The sequence below is a fragment of the Cervus elaphus genome, chromosome 15, assembly GCF_910594005.1.
Source record: "Cervus elaphus chromosome 15, mCerEla1.1, whole genome shotgun sequence".
NCBI classification, from domain to species: domain Eukaryota; kingdom Metazoa; phylum Chordata; class Mammalia; order Artiodactyla; family Cervidae; genus Cervus; species Cervus elaphus.
Window position 1 is genome coordinate 41,246,770 of NC_057829.1, and position 20,713 is coordinate 41,267,482.

At 38.4% G+C, this 20,713-nt stretch overlaps 1 protein-coding gene across 3 annotated transcripts in view; it reads left to right on the top strand.

The window, feature by feature from the left end:
- SHLD2 (shieldin complex subunit 2) overlaps positions 1 to 20,713 on the top strand; it is a 110,729-nt gene that overhangs the window by 24,186 nt on the left and 65,830 nt on the right. For all 3 annotated transcript variants that reach the window (XM_043924833.1, XM_043924834.1, XM_043924832.1), the window contains one exon: positions 8,178 to 8,282. The gene's annotated coding sequence lies outside the window, so the exon portion shown is untranslated. The remainder of the gene's footprint in view (positions 1 to 8,177; positions 8,283 to 20,713) is intronic.

Below are 20,713 nucleotides of genomic sequence, written 5' to 3' on the forward strand. Positions count from 1 at the left end.
GGAGACCCTGGTTTGATTCCTGGGTCAGGAAGATCCACTGGAGAAGGCTACCCATTCCAGTATACTTGGGCTTTCTTTGTGGCTCAGCTGATAAAGAATCTGCCTGCAATGCAGGAGACCTGGGTTTGACCCTTGGGTTGAGAAGATCCCCTGGAGAAGGGAAAGGCTGGCTACCCACTCTAGTATTCTGGCCTGGAGAATTCCATGGACTGTATAGTCCATGGGGTCGCAAAGAGTTGGGCAACTTTCATTTCACTTCACTTACATATGACGTCTGCCAGCTGTTTTCTTGCCTTGGGGTGTGATGTTTAAAGCCATGGTTTTAGAATTTAAAAAAACTCTTTTTACTCTTTTTTTTTTTTAAGTCTTTATTGAATTTATTACAATATTGCTTTTGTTTTTTTGGCTGCAAGGTATGTGGAATCTTAGCTCCCTGACCAGGGATTGAACTCGCTCCCCTTGCAATGGAAGGCAAATTCTTAACCACTGGACCACCAGGGGAGTCCCTCTCTCTTTACTCTTAAACCTCAGGTACTTCCACTGAAATTCTTAGCTTTCAAAAGTGATGGTTTCAGTGGATTAAAAAACTAAATAAAAGAGCTGAAACTATAAAAAAAATCTTAGAAAAAATGTAGGTGCAGATATTTATGATCTTAGATTAGGCAGAGGTTCCTTACATAGGACACGAAAAGCACAAGTAGTCAAAGAAAAAATAGATAAGTTGGATTTCATCAAAATTGAAAACTTTGGTTATCAAAGGATGTTATCAAGATATTGAAATACACAAGTACCAATATCTTTTCAGAGAGAATAAAACCAATGAAATCCTGGTTCTAGAACTCAGGACAGAACTCTCAGCTAGAGATGTGAATTTTGTCATCATTAGTGAGTAGGTAACATAGTAATCCTGGGATGGATGTGAGATGAGCATAGAGGGGAGTCATGGGGGAAGTGTAAGCATCTATGGGCTAAATAGAGAAAGGAAGGGATGATATGAGAGGTTGAAAAAATAATATGTCAATGTATGACAAAACCCACTGCAATGTTGTGAAGTGATTAGCCTCCAACTGGTAAAAATAAATGAAAAAAAAAATCACAGAATTCAACAATAAAAAAAAAAAAAGAATATGAATTACATAGAAGCTTCCCCAACTCGACTTTAAGTTTCTTGAGGGCTAAGATTGTCATGTTCATCATTTTATCCCCAATTCGTATCATAAAGTAGGTTTTCAGTAGATGTCATTAAATGAAGACCGAGAAGTTTTAGGAAAAGAGTGGTCAGCAGTGACAAATGTAGAAAATAGTTTGACTGCAATAAGGACAGAGCAACAAGTAGCTGATTGATCATCCTCTGTGGAACAGTTTCAGTGAAATCTTTATGGTAGAGATAAATGCGAGGTTGCTGAGAGCTGGAGTGAGTGGTTGTGAGAGAGTGGAAGCAGTAAGTATAGATACTCTTTTCAAAAAGCTTATAGAGGTATAAGATCATAGGTAGAGGGCATGTTCTATCAGGAGAAAGTTCAGCATATTTATGTGTTAAACGGAGAGAGTCAGAAGGAAGGGAGAGGTTAATGACACAGGAAGAAGGAAGTATGTGAGATGGACTGAACATTGTCCTTATGCATGGAGAGAATAGAGTGAGGATACTAGGTTTGAGTGGCAATAGGAATATTGTTTCTACCACAGTAGGGATAAAGGAAGAAAGGATGGTGCAGATGGAGAAGAGTGAGGAATTTGGGGCATCAATACACTTGATTAATTTTTCATGAAGGTGGGGGGGGATCACCTCATTAGCTGAGATTATAGGGGATGATGATTGTAGGAGAGAGTTGGAGGGAAAAGGGAAAATTTCTTTTGTTTTTTAATGTTGAATTATTTATTTGTCTGTGGTGTGTCTGAGTCCTGACATGAGGGTTTTTCTAGTTGTGGTGTGCTGGCTTCTCTCCAGTTAATCAGAGCACAGGCTCACTGGTTATGGTATACAGGCTTAGTTGCCCCAGGGCTTTTGGGATCTTACTTCCCAGACCAGAGGTCGAACCAGTGTCTCTTGGATTGCAAGGTGGATTCTTAACTCCTGGACCACGAGGGAAATGCAGAAAGGGAGAACTTCAAGAAGGCCATTGAGAGAAATGAGAGGGCTAACTGAATTGGATTATTACTTAGAAGAATTGTAACAATTATCCATGGCTCTGGTATATTTAGTTGTCAGATGATTCCCCGCCCCTCCCCCCACCCCCATCTCTCAGGCCTCACCAGCCTGAGGGTTTGAGTGGACAAGTTGAGCAATTGGACTGATTTTAATTTGAGTTTTACAGCCCAGTGTAGCAGACAAAAGATGCAAGAGATTTCAGTAGTATGAGCATTTGAAGTTCTGGGCCACTGAGGATAGGCAGAGTAGGAAACAAATGAAACCAGGAAGTAGCTTCTGTAGTAGTGGTTGAGACATGGATATTGGAATTTAAGATTAAATAGGAGAAGCACTTGCTGGTATGACTGAAGGTGAGATCTGGCTATGGGTTTCTGAAGTGGAGAGATGGTAAAGATTCCTGGAGTTGGAGGAGATAAGGAAACTGTCAGCTAAACAGGAAGTGAGTTGCTCAGAACGGTGGCAGAGCAAGGGGTGGAAAGACAGTGAACCATGTTCCAAAGCCGTTAGTGATTGTGGAAGAGTGACCAGGAGGACAGGCAATGAGAAGGAGAGACTAACAGATGACCTAACCCTCAGAAGATGTCCTTTTATCTGAGGGTAAAGAACTGTGATGGTGAACAAGGCGTAACTGCCATGCTTCACGTTTGCTGAGTGGGGAGAGATTAGCTTGCACCCAGATTAGTTTTGAGAACAAGACTACTGGCAACCAATTTAAGTTGGTTGGGGTTTAGGGTATTTGCAGTGAAACAGTGGAAAGGGTTATTAAGAAGTATAGCTGTGGGAGGTGTGTGATGGTCAAAGAGGGAAAGAGTACAGAGTAGGAATGAGATCAGAGTGTAGCAGGAAAGAGGGATTAATTGAAGGGGCTTACATTTCAGATGATTGTAAGAACATGGTGGTCTCAGCTAATCTCAAAATTTTTATTAATTTTCTGGGAAAATGCCTTGATGCTGACAGATTGAAATTCTGGGTTATGCACAAAGCTCGATGACTTCATTATTTTCAGGTCTACTTGGCAGTGTTTAGCTGTCTGTGGCCTTTGCTCAGAATGTCATAAAGAACCCTGGCAAGGGACTGTTTTCTTTTGTGGCAAGGCTTAGCCTTGGGAAAGGAGGAAGGCAGGGGTGGAATCGATTGGTGTTCACTTGATTTTTTTGATCTTGACAAACTTGTCTCTGAGGGGTTTGTATATGGGTAGAGATAAGCCTAAGTTCAAAGAAATGAGAAATCATTAGGTCTTCAGACCTTTGCACAGTGGGCAGCGGGTTGGGAAGTGTAAAAGTTTCTGAATCACAAAATGAGGTCACAAATAGCAATATGTTTAGTTCTTTATTTCTTTTGAGGCATGTGAATTTAGTAACAGTGTAGCAATAGTTAATCCATATTTAAGTTATAAATTTAACCTAAAATGCTACATATTAAATGTCTGGCTTTTTTTTTTTTTGGAAGAAAAAAAAGTCACTCTGTGACTTGTGGGATCTTGGTTCCCTGAGCAGGGATTGAACACAGGCCACAGCAGTGAAAGCACCAAGTCCTAACCATTGGACCACCAGGGAATTCCTTAAATGTCTGTTTTTGGAATTTTGAAAATGTATCAATTCATAAAGTTGCAAAATAATGCTCTTAAGAGTTTTACCTCTCCCAAAATGCCTTAAAACCAAAGGTTATATTACATTAATCTTTGGCATATTTAAAGTATGTTTTCAGATTTTCTCAGGTCACAGAATACTTTGAATCATGATTCATCATGTTTCTGTAGAACAAGAAACAGTGACCGATTTTATTTTCTTGGGTTCCAAAACCACTGTAGATGGTGTCTGCAGCCATGAAATTAAAAGACGCTTGCTCCTTGGAAGAAAAGCTATGACCAACCTAGACAGCATATTAAAAAGCAGAGACTTTCCTTGATCGACAAAGATCCATCTAGTCAAAGTTATGGTTTTTCCAGTAGTCATATATGGATGTGAGAGTTGGACCATAAAGCAGGCTGAACACTGAAAAATTAATGCTTTTGAACTGTGGTGTCGGAGAAGACTCTTGAGAGTCTCTTGGACTTTCAGGAGATCAAGCCAGTCAATCCTAAAGGAAATCATTCCTGAATATTCATTGGAAGGACTGATGCTGAAGCTGAAGCTCCAATACTTTGGCCACCTGATGCAAAGAACTGACTCCCTGGAAAAGACCCTGATGCTGGGAAAGATTGAAGGTGGAGGAGAAGGGGACAATAGAGGATAAGATGGTAGGATGACATCAGTGACTCAATGGACATGAGTTTGAGCAAGCTGCAGGAGTTGGTGATGGACAGGGAAGCCTTGTGTGCTACATTTCATGGGGTCGCAAAGAGTCAGACATGACTGAGTGACTGAACTGAACTGAACTGAAGAAATATTGAAGAGCTTACCAGGTTGGCAAAGAGTTGGACACAACTGAGCACACACACACACACACACACACAAAAGAAATATTGACGTGTGGGATTTCACTGTACAAAACAAGAACAGCTTTGCTAGCAAGAAAACATGACTTTTTTGTATGTGTGACCATCTCTGCCTCTCACAAAATAATAAATAACCTTTGAAGGAAATCACATTTCACACTTTTCCCATCTTTGCCCACTAAGCCAGTTTACTTCTCATTGTTTCTTTTGTCATTTAGTAGAACTTTAGCTCAAAGGCAAGTGGTATCAAGTTAGACTTAAGCAAAATTGACATACTCAGTAAAGAAAACTTGGAAAATATAGAGAAGTAGGAAGAAAGTTCACCTTATGGCTTAGATCAACCATAATTGATATTTGGCTATATTTTTAGATTTAATTTTTGTCTTAAATGTTGATTACTTAGTGTTTTGTTGGCTTTTATAAAATTATGCTTATACTTCAAAAGTGAACTAGTAACTTGCTTTTTCACATAACATTATTCATCATCTTTAAAGTAGAGTTTGTAATGACTGTATAATGCAACTAATATACCATTCTTTGTTTAATTCTTCCCCTAAAATTAGACTTTTGTTTGTTTATTTATGGCCGTGCCACACAACTTGCAGAATCTTAGTTCCCCAACCAGCGATGGAACCCACACCCTCTCCCTGAGAGTGGAGTCGTAACTACTGGACTGCCAGGGAATTCCCTAGGCATTTTTAGTATTTCTAATTTTCCATAATATTAAGCAATGCTGTAATATATATATTTAGATAAGATTTTATCTTGTATTCTCATTTATTTCCACAGTGTAGATTTTTGAGAATTAATTTGTTTAATCAAAGGGTGTAAGCATTCTGAATATCCTGACACATACTGTTTAGAAAAAATTTTAAATGGAAACATAGCATAATGACTTCCTTGGTGGCTCAGACGGTAAAGCGTCTGCCTACAATGCGGGAGACCTGGGTTCAGTCCCTGGGTGGGGAAGATCCGCTGGAGAAGGAAATGGCAACCCACTCCAGTACTCTTGCCTGGAAAATCCCATGGGAGAAGCCTGGTAGGCTACAGTCCGTGGGGTCACAAAGAGTTAGACACGACTGAGCGACTTTACTTCATAGCATAATTAGCACTTCTGGCCATGACTGTTGTTGTTTAGTCGCTGAGTCATGTCTTACTCTTTTTGCTACCCCATGGACTGTAGCCTACCAGGCTTCTCTGCCCTTGGGGATTCCCGGGCAAGAATACTGGAGTCAGGTTATCATTTCCTTCTCCAGGGGATCTTCCTGACCCAGGGATTGAAACTGTGTCTCCTGCGTTGGCAGGTTGATTCTTTACCACCGAGCCACCAGGGAATCCTGGTAATGACTAAATTTGCCAAATGGACACAATAAATACCAAATGGAAAAACACTCTGATTTGAATATTGACTTCAATTCTATACAACAGATCTGAGACTTAGATAGATATATCTTGATAATGGAAACCATACATGTCTTTATTCAATTGGCTGTAGACTGGATGAGGATGAATAGTTTCCACACAATATTGTAGATAACTGAATGACTACTGTGATGAGACATGATCAGTTGAAGCCACTGAAGGTTATGCGAATGGAAAATAAAACGATGTTCCATTCTACTACATGTACCGGTTCCAGTCACCAAACCCATATGCTACAATCTGTAAAGATATTACTGGCCTGGCGGCTTAGTGGTAAAGATTTTGCCTGCAGTGCAGGAGACTTGCAAGAGATGCAGGTTTGCTCACTGGGTCAGGAAGATCCCCTGGAAAAGGAAATGACAACCCACTCCATTATTCTTGCCTGGGTAATCCCATGAACAGAGGAGCCTGACTGGTTGCAGTCCATGGGTTCACAAAGAGTCAGACACGACTGAGCATCTAAACAACAACAGCAATAAATTAAAGATACAACATAGGAACATCCAGATGGAAGCGATGTATAGAGCAAGGTATGGGGGCAGGAGTGTGGAGCTTCCAAGGTGCTCTTCCAACACATCACCCTTCCAGCACCTCATTGTGTTCACCTGGGAAGCATTAACCTTGCTATTTTTTTAAACATTTAATTTTAGTGATGGAATTCTTTATTGTTTTTCAGGGTATTTTTTGTTTGTTTTGTTTTAATTTTAAAAAACATTAACCAGTCTTTTTGAAGGATGGTCTGTAAAATGCAAACTAGTACAGCCACTATGGAGAACAGTGTGGAGATTCCTTAAAAAACTGGAAATAGAACTGCCATATGACCCAGCAATCCCATTCCTGGGCATACACACCGAGGAAACCAGAACTGAAAGAGACACGTGCACCCCAATGTTCATCGCAGCACTGTTAATAATAGCCAGGACATGAACGCAACCTAGATGCCCATCAGCAGATGAATGGATAAGAAAGCTGTGGTACATATACACAATGGAATATTACTCAGCCATTAAAAAGAATTCATTTGAATCAGTTCTAATGAGATGGATAAAACTGGAGCCCATTATACAGAGTGAAGTAAGCCAGAAAGATAAAGACCAATACAATATACTAACACATATATATGGAATTTAGAAAGATGGTAACGATAACCCTATATGCAAGACAGAAAAAGAGACACAGATGTATAGAACAGACTTTTGGACTCTATGGGAGAAGGCAAGGGTGGGATGATCTGAGAGAACAGCATCGAAACATGTATATTGTCAAGTGTGAAACAGATCACCAGTCCAGGTTGGATGCGTGAGACAAGTGCTCGGGACTGGTGCACTGGGGTGACCCAGAGGGATGGGATGGGGAAGGAGGTGGGAGGGGTGTTCAGGATGGGGAACACATGTAAATCCATGGCTGATTCATGTCAATGTATGGCAAAAACCACTACAATATTGTAAAGTAATTAGCCTCTAACTAATAAAAATAAATGAAAAATAAATAAATAAATAATTATTTATTAAAAAAAAAAGAAAAGCTGAAGCTCCAGTATTTTGGCCAGCTGATGCAAAGAGCCAACTCACTGGAAATGATCCTGATACTAGGAATGATTGAAGGCAGGAGGAAAAGTCGACAACAGAGGATGAGATGGTTGGATGGCATCATCAACTCAATGGATATGAGTTTGTGCAAAGTCCAGGAGATAGGGAAGGACAGGGAAGCCTGGCATGCTGCAGTCCATGGGATTGCAAAGTATCAGACATGACTGAACAACTGAACAATGACAACAATGCTTTCTTCATATATTAAAATTCTATTGTTATGTAATATTCCTTTTTATCCTTGGTAATTTTCTTGTCCCTGAAGTCTGCTCTTCTGTTATCAATAAAAACATATTAGCTTTCTCATATTTTTTTTAAAAAAAAAAAAGTGGGTTCTATCATATAAGTTTGGGAAACTGCATTCTATAAATATCCTTTGACTGTTTGGTGATTTCTAATGAACATCAGCTTTTGTCAGCTTAATAGAGACTCAGGGAAATTATTTTATTACTAATAATTTAACCCGTATCAAGCACTTACTATTTTAAGGTTCTAAGAACCCCAGATGTAGTAATCGTTCTAATCTTTATAACAAGTCTGTCTTCTGCAATTATTTCCTTTTTTTTCCCTTTTTTAACAGATGAGAAGACTGACATCCAGAGTGGTGAAATGACATGCTCAAAATCCCATGGCTAGGCTAGGAAGTGAAGAGTTGGGATTCAAACCCAGATATTCCAGGCTCCAGGTACTGTCGTACTTTTTGTTACCAGTGAAGTCCAGCATTTCTCAAACTTGTTTGTTGCTTTTTTCCCTACTTGAAAGCCTATTTTAAATGGAAGGGTTTTGTTTTTTTTTTTTAAACTTTTTGGCTATGTCTCATGGCATGTGGAATCCTAGTTCCCCAGCTGGGGATCAAACCTGTGCCCACTGCATTGGAAGTGTAGAGTCTTAACCACTGGACCCCCTTGAAGGTATTTGTATATTCTCTTTTGCAGTGACTGTCCTAGGAATTTTTAAAAGGTCAACACCACTCTATAGTACTTTTGAGGTACTAAAACGGTTCATAATCAAAATCATTATTATACTCTCCTTTCTCTGTTCTAATATTATATTATTGTAGTTAAGTAAATTAAACTGACAGGTAGTGCCATGGAGCATTATAATAATGGACATCAGAGTCTGAACCTTGGCTTTGCTTTTTTGTTAGCTAGGTGACCTTAGAAAAGGTACTTTATCTCTCAAAGCTTCTGTTTCTTTCTCTAAAAGGTTAATATCTTACAAGGTGGCTGTGAGAACTAAATGAAAAAATCATGTAATATCTGACAAGGAGGGTCTCAGTAAATGTTAATTACCCTTTTTTTTTTCTCTTAAGTCATCTCAGTTCTTTACCATGAATGATTATGAAAATAGTTGGGAAAGAAAAATCAGTTTTAAATTTAAACTGTCTCAGTGTTTATGCTGATATCAGCTACATTTCTGATAAAGTGATGTTGTCATGATACAGGTTGTATGGGAGTTAAAACCAGTTTCCTTCCGGCTTTCCAACTGACATAATACGCAAAACCTGACTGGGCAAACATAGACCTATTTATTAGATCACTTATTATTAATGTTAAACTAGCTTTGGTGCTGACTTCTCCAGTTCTTTGTGAAATTTCACTGTTGTCATTTAAAATCTGACAGACTTCAAAAGCTTTGTAAAATGCTTAATGGTTTAAATCATCCTTCAGAACATAGAAAGTATATTTTCCAAAGGGGTGTTCTCTATCCAGCAATATGCTCAAAATCATGCAGGAGGACGGAATTGCTTATGTTTTCACATTTACTACTGGAGGATTATTCAGTTTTTAATGGCAGTCAACTGTATGCTTTAGGGGAAGTACTTAACGTATATAACCAAAGCATGAATAATCATTTAAAACAAAGTTATTACAAGAAAAATCTATAGGGAGTTTTCAATTTCACAATGATTTACTGCCTGGGCGAAAAGAAGATGGGTTTGGGTTGAGCCATATGTGTGTGCTCAGTTGTGTTTGACTCTTTATGACCCCATGGACTATAGCCTGCCAGGCTCCTCTATCCATGGGATTATCCCAGTAAGAATACTGGAGTGGGTTGCCATTTCCTTCTCCAGGGGAATCTTCCCAACGCAGGGATTGAACCCATGTCTTCTGTGGCTCCTTCCTTGCAGGTGGAGTCTTTACCATTAAGCTGCCTGGGAAGCCCTTGAGCTGTTTGTAGGGGATCTCTAATATTCTGTTCTAAGTGCCTCGTAATAGCCCTGGTACATAGTAAACAGTAAATATTTGTGGCCCGATTGAGTTGGATTTCTAATCCCAGCTATATACCTTGCAACTTCTGTAACCTTGGACCCTCTTGTACCTTCTAAACTTCCATTTCCTCTTAAGTTAAAAAAAAAAAAAAAAGAGGTATCAATATTAACTTCCCAGGATTGTTGTAATAGTTAAGTGCTCATGCATTGATATAGCCAGCCCTGCACATGGCGTGTTCCCCAGATACCTCACTTCTTTCTTCAATAATGTTCTTTTCAAGCACTCTTTTTGTTTCTCATTACCTAAACATTTAGTTGTATTCAAGGGTGTTTACACTCTTGAAAAAAAATGAATGTTTATTAAACTGAAATTATATTCCTTTGTAGCCCATACTTGAAATGTTTTAGCAAAAAATGATTGTATGTTTGTTAGACTTTGGTTTGAATCTTGTCTTTAGTGTTGGGACTTTAGGGAAGTGATTTAGCTTCTCTATAAGGTATTATGAAGCTGAAATGAGCAGAATATATAAAGCCTCTAGTTCATTGCCTGGTTTGCATAAGCCCCAGATAGATATTATTTCTTTAAGTTGAAACTGTCATTTAGTCTGCTAATTTACATAATTAATTCATGTAAATCTAGAGTCTACTCTATTCAAGCCCCATTAAGAGCAAACAGGAAGACTGTAAATGGATACTGGGAAAATTATTATGTCGGCAACTGAATTTGGCCTTGCCTAGGTCAGGTTTGGGGCTTCCTTTCTGGCTTATTGGTAAAGAGTCCACCTGCCAAGCAGGAGATCTGAGTTTGATCCCTGGGTCGGGAAGATCCCCTGGAGAAGGAAATGGCAACCCACTGCAGTATTCTTGCTTGGAAAATCCCATGGAGAGAGGATCCTGGCAGGCTGTAGTTCATGAAGTCACAAGAGTCATACACAACTTAGCAACTAAACAACATCAACAAATTAGGTTCAGCAGAAGTGGTATTTTCTGTTATAATTGAAGTAGAATCAGTTAATGGGGTTGTTATTGTACTAGCTTCCCTGGTGGCTCAGACTATAAAGAATCCATCTGCAGTGCGGGAGACCTGGGTTCGTTCTCTGGGTTGGGAAGATCCCCTGGAGGAGGACATGACAACCCACTCCAGTATTGCCTGGAGAATCCCCATGGACAGAGACGCCTGGCAGGCTGCAGTCCACGGGGTCACAAAGAGTCGGACACAACTGAGTGACTCAACAACAACAACATTGCATTTGGCATGGCCTTTTTTGATGTTTTCTTTTTTGAATATCAAAATTTTAAAAAATGAATGGCAGAGACAGGTTCATGAGAACTCAAGGAGACCAGGTAAAATTTGCTATGTAAAGTTTTTCATCTTTTGCTGATCTTCTTCATTAGAAATAAACATGTTCCTCTCCTTTACTAAAATTCAACATACGATATTGGTAAGCCAAATTTAATAAAACATTCTGCCCATTTTAAAATTCACTTGAATTGTTTAGATATCATATAAAATCGATTTCTACCATGGCAGATTAAGCATTGCAAAGCTGATGATAAGAATTTTATGTGAACTCCTGACAAATAGGAAGGATTAAGGATGTCACTGAGCATTGTAGAAAAAGGTTTACTTTTGAAAATGTTCCTAATGTCCTTAACAATAAGGTTTTTAAAGGGATACTAAAAGATCACTGTTTGTTTTGGGAGGTAACTTTCTCTGATAAGATGTTAACATCTGTTTTCTGTTTTGTAGGGTTTCTTTCATTTATTAAAATATAATTCACAGAACGTAAAAGTTTCAGTGGCTTTGAGTACTTTCATTGTCATGCAGCTATCACCATTGTCTGGTTCCAGAAATTTCATCACCCTCAAGGGAAACCCCCTTAAATTGTCTCCCTTCTCCTAGCCCCTGGCAACCATACCTCTGCTTTTATCTCTGTGGATTTGCCTTTTCTGCTCAATTCATATAAAAGTCATACGATATATTGCCTTATGTGTCTGGTTCCTTTTTCACATAGTATATTTTCAGAGTTTACTTGTAACGTGGCATATCAGTTCAGTTCAGTTCAGGTGCTCAGTCATATCTGACTCTGCGACCCCATGGACTGCAGCATGCCAGGCTTTCCTGTCCATCACCAACTCCTGGAGCTTGTTCAAACGCATATCCATCAAGTCAGTGATATCATCCTACCATCTTATCCTCTGTTGTCCCCTTCTCCTCTTGCCTTCAATCTTTCCCAGCATCAGGGTCTTTTCCAGGGAGTCAGTTTTTCCCATCAGGTGGCCATAGTATTGGAGCTTCAGCATCAGTCCTTCCAATGAATATTCAGGACTGATTTCCTTTAGGATTGACTGGTTGGATCTCCTTGCAGTCCAAGGGACTCTCAAGAGTCTTCTCCAACACCACAGTTCAAAAACATCAGTTCTTCGGTGCTCAGCTTTCTTTATGGTCCAACTCTCACATCCAGACATGACTATTAGAAAAACCATAGCTTTGACTAGACAGATCTTTGCTGGCAAAGTAATGTCTCTGCTTTTTAATATGCTGTCTAGGTTGGTCTAGCTTTTCTTCCAAGGAACAAGCGTCTTTTAATTTCATGGCTGCAGTCACCATGTGTAGTGATTTTAGAGCCCCCCAAAATAAAGTCTGTCACTGTTTCCATCGTTTCCCCATCTATTTGCTATGAAGGGTGGGACCAGGTGCCTTGATCTTAGTTTTTTGAATGTTGAGTTTTAAGCCAACTTTTTCACTTTTCTCTTTCACTTTCATCAAGAGGCTCTTTAGTTCTTCTTTGCTTTCTGCCATGAGGGTGGTGTCATCTGCATATCCGAGGTTATTGATATTTCTCCCGACAATCTTGATTCCAACATGTGCTTCCATATCAGTACTTTGTAGCTATTCTGGGCTGAATAATTCCATTGTAAAGATATACCACATTTGGTTTATCTATTCATCAGTTGGTGGATGTTTGGGTTGTTTCCACTTTTTGACTGAGTGGAATGATGCTGCTTTGAACATTTGTGTACAAGTTTTTGTGTGTACATGTTTTCAGTTCTCCTTGGTATATACCTAAGATGGAATTGCTAGGTTATATGGCGGCTCTGTGCTTAACACTTTGATAAACTGCCAAACTTTTTTCTGAAGCAGCTGCTTCATGTTATATAGTTTTTAATGTTATTTAAGACTCTTGGAAGAAATGAGGAAAAAGTTTATGAAAATGTTAACCTAAGAATGTTAGTACTCATGAGAGCCATTCTGGCAAACCAGATGAAAGTCTCAATTGTCTCATTTGCTTTACAGAATGAAAAATTAAGATATAAACCCACATCATAGAAGCAGTGTCATTTTTTATACTCTCTTATTCCTTCACCCACCCACTTCTCTTGAAAGTTTGGAATGTACTTGGAATTGATGTTGTTTACTTTCACATAAAGAATATGTGACTAAAAGTGATATATTAAGTTTCCTGCTTTGCTTTTCCTTAGTGAGTTTCATATTTTATTATACAGTTTACTAAAGCAGAGAAACTGAGCATTGTTCTTTCTGCAGAAAACATTCTTAATCAAAATTCAAAATAAAAAATAAAATTCAAAGTAGATTTGAATTCTGTTTAAATTTTCTTGGATATAAAAATATTTTTCAAAAATATCACATAAAGACCTCACTTATTTGTGTTCATGTAATGGGTAGTTTAGAAGTGCTTTTGTCTTCTCTGCTGATGATGCTACCCTTCCTTGTCTTTTGTTCTCTCTGGTCATTATCAGCTATTCAAACAAACTTCACATTTGTTCTAAAAAAGATTTATACAGCCTTCATAAATTTCCATGAAATGAAATTACTATAAAGAAATAAAGTATTTTTGTTTCAATAGACTTTCAAAGCAGAAAGGACACTCAAGAGAAATAATACTTATGGAGTAATTTCTAATATTAGATCACATAAGTGCTTTTCATGCCTTTCTCATTTAAGGTGACAATCCATGTGAATTTTATATTTGAAAGAAGAAATGTGATTATCAGTCAGTTCATAAAGCTTGATATGAACCCTGGCACTCGAGGATAAATTGATCCTTATTCCTTTTAAGGATGTATGATAGAGATTGAGTCATATTCTTTGAGTAATGGAAAATTAAGGAGTTTCTTTTTTAGGTAAACTCTAAGTCAGCTTTGCAATGTGAACATCGAATACATTGTTTACTAAATTCTATAATTTTAACTGGTAATTTTCAGTTGTTTTCCAGTTATTTTGTTTTTAATATAATTTATGTTATTTCATTGGGTGATTTTATCTATTTCATTTCTGGAATGCCTGAGTAAAGAACTAGATAAATATTGGGTTTTAATCAGGATTTTTTTCTGAAAATTGAGCCTTTTAATATGTTTTTTATATATTTTTTTGGTCTGTCATATTAATTTTTCAGTTGATAACTTTCATTACTGACTAGAAGTAGTACAGAAAATGCTTTCTACCACCCTGTAATGTAAATTTTAGGTTAAAAAATTTACCTCAAAAAAATAAAAAGTAATTTACTGTATGATTCAGCAATTCTACTTTTGGGAATATATTCTAAAGAAGTGAAATCACTATCTTGGAAGACATATCTGCATCCCTATGTTCATTGTCATGTTCTTTACCGTAGCCAAGACATGGAAACAATGTAGGTGTTCCATCCTTGGCTGAATGGATCAAGAAAATGTGGTATGTATATATACAATGGAGTATTATTCAACCATAAAAATAAGGAAATCCTGCCATTTGCAACAACATGGATGGACCTTAATGGTATATGCTTAGTGAAATAAACCAGACAGAGAAAGACAAATGCTGTATGATATCACTTATATGTGAAATCTAAACAAACTGAAGACAAAAGAGAACAGATGGGTGATTGTCAGAGGCAGAGGGGAATAGGTGAAGGTGGTCAAAAGGTAGGAACTTCCAGACTTACTTGGTGATCCCAGTGGTTGGGAATCCCCCTGCCAATGCAGCAGACACACTCTTGGTCCAGAAAGATTCCATGTGCCCAGGGGTAACTAAGCTCAGGTGCCACACTACTGAAGCCCGCGGGCTTTAGAGCTGGTGCTCTGCCACGAGAGAAGCCACCATCATGGGCAGCTCGCCTACTGCCGCTGGAGAGTAGCTCTCACAAAAATAAATAAATAAAAAGGTACAAACTTCCAATTATAAGATAAATAAGTTCTGGAGATGTAATGTACAGTATGGTGACTGTAGTTAACAATACTTTATTAAATATTTAAAGATTACAAATGGAAAAATCTTAAAAGTTCTCATCACAAGAAAGAAAAGTATAACTGTGCAGAGTGATGGATATTAACTAAACCTACAGTGTAGACATTTTGCAATATATACATATATCAAATCTTTATACTGTACCCTTGAACCAATACAATATTATATATCAGTTATGTTTCAATAAAACTGGGGAGAAATTCATCTCAGATAAAACATTGATGGCTGCTACTTTTATTTAAGATACTGGTAAAGAGAAAGAAGCAGGGAATTTTGGAGCTCAAGTTTTGTATATATAGGGCTTCCCCGGTAGCTCAGCTGGCAAAGAATCCGCTTGCAATGTGGGAGACCTATGTTCGATCCCTCAGTTGGGAAGATCCTCTAGAGGAAGGCATGACAGCCCTCTCCAGTATTCTTGCCTGGAGAATCCCCATGGACAGAGAAGCCTGGAGGGCTACAGTCCACTGTGTCACACAGAGTCTGACGTGACTCAGTGACTCAGTACAACACATATATATTTAATATTTTAAATACCTCAGCTGGAATTCCATCACCTCCACTAGCTTTGTTTGTAGTAATGCTTCCTAAGGCCCACTTGACCTCACACTCCAGGATGCCTGACTCTAGGTGAGTGATCACACCTTCGTGGTTATATGGGTCATTAAGACCTTTTTTGTATAGTTCTTCTCTATGTTCTTGCCACTTCTTTTTATCTCATCTGCTTCTCTTAGGTCCTTACTGTTTCTGTCCTTTTCGTGCCCTACCTTGCATGAAATATTCTTTCCCATTCTATTGTTTTCCTCTATTTTTTTGCACTGTTCACATGAGAAAGCCTTCTTGTCTCTCCTTACAATTCTCTGGAATTCTGCATTCAATTGGGTAAATCTTTTCCTTTTTCCTTTCTCTTTTGTTTCTCTTCTTTCCTCAGCTAATTTGTAAGGCCACCTCAGACACCACTTTACCTTCTTGCATTTCTTTTTCTTTGGAATGCTTTTGTTCACTGCCTCTTGTACAGTGCTATGAACCTCTGTCCATAGTTCTTCAGGCACTCTATCTATCAGATCTAATCCCTTGAATCTGTTTTTCACTTCCACTGTATGATTATATAAGGGATTTGATTTAGGTCATACCTGAATGGCCTAGTGGTTTCCCCTACTTTCTTCAGTTTAAGCCTGAATTTTGGAATAAGGAGCTCACAATCTGAACCACAGTCACAGAGTTTCTTCATCTTCAGCTGCAAAGAATATAATCCGTCTGATTTCAGTATTGACCATCTGGTGATGTCGATGTGTACAGTCACCTCTTGTGTTGTTAGAAGAGGGTGTTTGTTATGACCAGTGTGTTCTCTTGACAGAACTCTGTTAGCCTTTGTCCTGCTTCATTTTGTAGTCTAGGGCCAGATTTGTCTGTTACTCCAGGTATCTCTTGACTTTCTACTCTTGCATTCTAATCCCCTATGATGAAAAGGACATCTCTTTTGTTTTTTGGTATTAGTTCTAGAACGTCTTGTGGTCTTCATAGAACTTCATAGAACTCATGTGAACTTCATAGAACTTCATTCAACTTCAGCCTTTTTGGCATCAGTGGTTGGTGCACAGAATTGGATTATTGTGATGTTGAATGGTTTGCCTTGTAAACAGAGATCATTCTGTCATTTTTGAGACTGCAACCAACTACTGCATTTTGGACTATGTGTATGTTGACTTTGAGGGCTACTTTTGTTGACTATGAGGGCTACTCCATTTCTTCTAAGGGATTCTTGCCCACATTAGTAGATATAATGGTCATCTGAATTAAATTCACTCATTCCTGTCCATTTTAGTTCACTGATTCCTAAAATGTCGATGTTTACTCTTGCCATCTCCTGCTTGGCCACGTCCAATTTACCTTGATTCATGGACCTAACATTCCAGGTTCCTATACAATATTGTTCTTTCCAGCTTCAGACTTTATTTTCACCACAAGACACACCCACAGCTGAACGTCATTTCCTCTTTGGCCTAACCACTTCATTCTTTCTGGAGCTATTAGTAATTGTCCTCCACTCTTCCCCAGTAGCAAACTAGACACTTCTGATCTGGAGGACTTATCTTCTGGTATCATATCTTTTTGCCTTTTCATACTGTTCATGCGGTTCTCTTGGCAAGGATACTGGAGTGGTTGCCGTTTCCCCCTCCAGTGGACCTTGTTTTGTCAGAACTCTTCACTGTGACCCATCCATTTCGGGTGGCCCTGCACAGCATGGCTGATAGCTTCATTGAGTTACACAAACCCCTTCGCCATGACAAGGCTGTGATCCTATAGAAATAGCTAAAAACAGTAGAAACAGAAATGATACAAATATTAGTGCTGTTAAAGCAGTGTTTGGAGGGAAGCATTGTATTAAATTCTTATATTAGAAAAAAGGTCTCAAATCAGTGGTCTAAACCAGATGTCAGTAAACTTCAGCTTGAAGGCCATATCTAGCCCATCACCTGTTCTTGTGTGGCTTGTGACCTAGAAAGGATTTTATGTAATACAGTGACTGAGAAAGAGTGAAAGAATACCGATATTTTGTGATGTGTGAAAATAATAGGAAATTCACATTTTGGTGACCATGAGGCTTTCTTGGAACATGGCCATGCTCGTTTGTTTATGTATTGTCTGTGGCTGCTTTCTTGCTATATCCATGGTATACAGTAATTATAACAGACTGTATGGCCTGCAAAGCCTAAAATACTTACTTTCTGACATTTTGTAGAAAACATTTGCCAACTGTGGCTATGGATACTAAAAATTTTAAAACAGTTATATGGGTATATATTTCTCTTTTACCACTTTTATTCAACATTGAAATAATGGTCCTTGAAGGTGTAATAGGTCAAGAAAAAGATAATAATTAAGCATAAAAATTAGGAAAAAAGAAGTAAAACTCATTCACATATGAGATGATTGTGTACACAGAAAATTATGGAATCTGCAAAAAGCAATTTTAATTAGTGAATTTAGCAAAATCAGTATATAAGATAATTTATTGTTCTCTATATTAGCAGTGAATGATTTATAAACTGAAATTAAAGCTATTATTTCTGATAGCATTTAAAAAAAACACACCAGATACCGATGGATAAATCTAAGGATATGTTCTCAGAACTGAAAGGTGGAATTGCTTTTGTTGTTGTTCAGTCACTCAGTTGTGTCTGACTCTGTGACCCCATGGACTGCAGCACACCAGGCTTCCCTGTGCTTCCCCATCTCCTGGAGCTTGCTCAAACTCATGTCCATTGAGTTGGTGATACTATCCAACATTGCTAATGTACATTAGAAAAACGTGATAGAACATATTCATGGATTGGAAGACTCAACATTATTAAGATGGAATTCTCTCTACAAGTAGATTCAGTTCAGTCTTCATTAACATCCTAATAAGCTTTTTTAAAAATAATTTTTATTTATTTACTGGCTGTGCTGGGTTTTTTTTTAATTTATTTATTTTAGTTGGAGGCTAATTACTTTACAATATTGTAGTGGTTTTTATTGTGCTGGGTTTTTGTTGCTGCCTTTGCTTTTCTCTAATTGCGGTGAGCAACTACTCTTTAGTTGCTGTGCACAGGCTTCTCATTGTGGTGGCTTCTCGTGTCGCTGAGCGCGGGCTGTAGATCTCAAGGGCTCAGTAGCTGCACTTCCTGGGCTTTAGAGGACAGGCTCAGTAACTGTGGCTCACAAGCTTAGGTGCTCCACAGCATGTGGGATTTTCTCAGCCGAGGGATCAAACCTGTATCTCTTACATTGGCAGGCAGCTTCTTTACCACTGAACCACCAGGGAAGCCGCAATATCCTAGTCAGCGTTGTTTACAGAATTAGATAAGATGATTCTACAAACTTACCAAGCTGTAAAGGAGTAAGAACAACCAACATAATTTTGAAAAACGCAGTTGGAGGACTTCTGTTTCCTGACGTCAGGATTTTCCACAAAGCTATAGTAATCAAGACAGTGTTGGGGAATTCCCTGATAGTCCAGTGGTTAGGACTCCATGCTGTCACTGCCAAGGGTACAGATTTAATCCCTGGTTGGGGAACTAAGAGCCTGCAAGCTAAGGGGTGCAGCCAAAAAAAAAAAAAAAAAAGGGTAGTGTTGGCATAAAGTTAAACCTATAGATCAGTCATACATAATAGAGATCTGCAGTCAAATTCTCTACCCCTGAGCTATACCCCCTATAATAGAGATCTCAGAAATAGACTCATCCATTTTCCCATCAAAGTGCCAAGTCAGTCCAATGGGGGAAAAAAGACAAATGTGGCTCTAACTTGATATCTATATGGAAAACAAGGAACTACCACCTTAACTCACTCCATGCAGAGAAACTATCAATAATTCGCAAAGGATCATATATCTAAAATGCAAAAGCAAAAATGACACAACTTCTGTATTATCTCTTACTTCATAACAATTACCCAGTACTTCCTGGCTTAAAGCAACACATATTTATGTAACAATTACTCTGTGTCAGGAACACAGGAGGAACTTAGCTAGGTAATTCCAGGACAGAGTCTCCCATAAGGTGGTAATCAAGATGTTAGTAAGACTGTAATCATCTGAAGACTTGACTGGGGCTTGAGAATCCCCTTCTGAGATGGCTTGTTTCCCATGGTTGCTGACTAGCGGCCTCAGCTCTTACTGGCTGTTGGTAGGACTCAGTTCACCACTTGAACACATCTGTAGGGCTGCTTGAGCACCCTCATAATATGGCAAGTGACTTCCCTCAGAGTAAGCGATCAAAGAGTGAGCACAGGGACGAAGTGGCATTGCCTTTTATGACAAACTCTTGGAAGTCACCATCACTTCTACCATATTCTTACTCACCGCTCCAACCCACATTTAGAAAATTAAGCCTCACCTCTTGAAGGAAAAAGTATCAAAACTTTGTGGACCTATTTTTAAAATGTCATAGCGTCTAGAAAAAAGAAAAGGAAATCATCCCTATGACCTTGAAGTATTTAAATATTTATTGAATAAGATCCTAAAAGAAAAAAAATATGTAAAAAAAATGGATAAACTGGACGTCATCTAAATTAACACTTTAAATAATACCACTAAGAAAAAGAGTAGGTAATCCCAGAGTATGGAAAAAATATTTCCAGCATATCTCATATTTATTCATCAAAGGACTTGTTTCTAGGGTATGTAAAGAACTACAATAACCCATTAGGAAAATGAGGAAAAGAGGAATAATCCAGAAACAAAGACTTCCCCAAAGAGGACACTAATGATCAATAAGCACTTGCAGAGGTAGTCAACGTCACTTAGTCAAGAGGAAAATAATGCAAAGTAAGTTCATAATAAGATACCATTTTATACCCTCTAAAATGTCTAACAAAAGAAAGACTGAAGATGCTAAATATTGGGCATGAAGTGATACAACTAGAATTCATCCATTGCTGATGGGTGTGCAAAATGGAACAGCAACTTTGGAGAACTGTTTGCCATTGTCTTTAATTTTTAAAATATTTATTTATTTGCTGTGATAAGTCTTAATTATAGCACGTGGGATCTTTAGTTGTGCTGTATGAACTCTTAGTTGTGGCTTGTGGGATCTCATTCCTTAACCAGGGATGGAACCCGGGCCCCCTGCGTTGGTAGCTTGGAGTCTTAGCCACTGGATCACCAGGGAAAGTC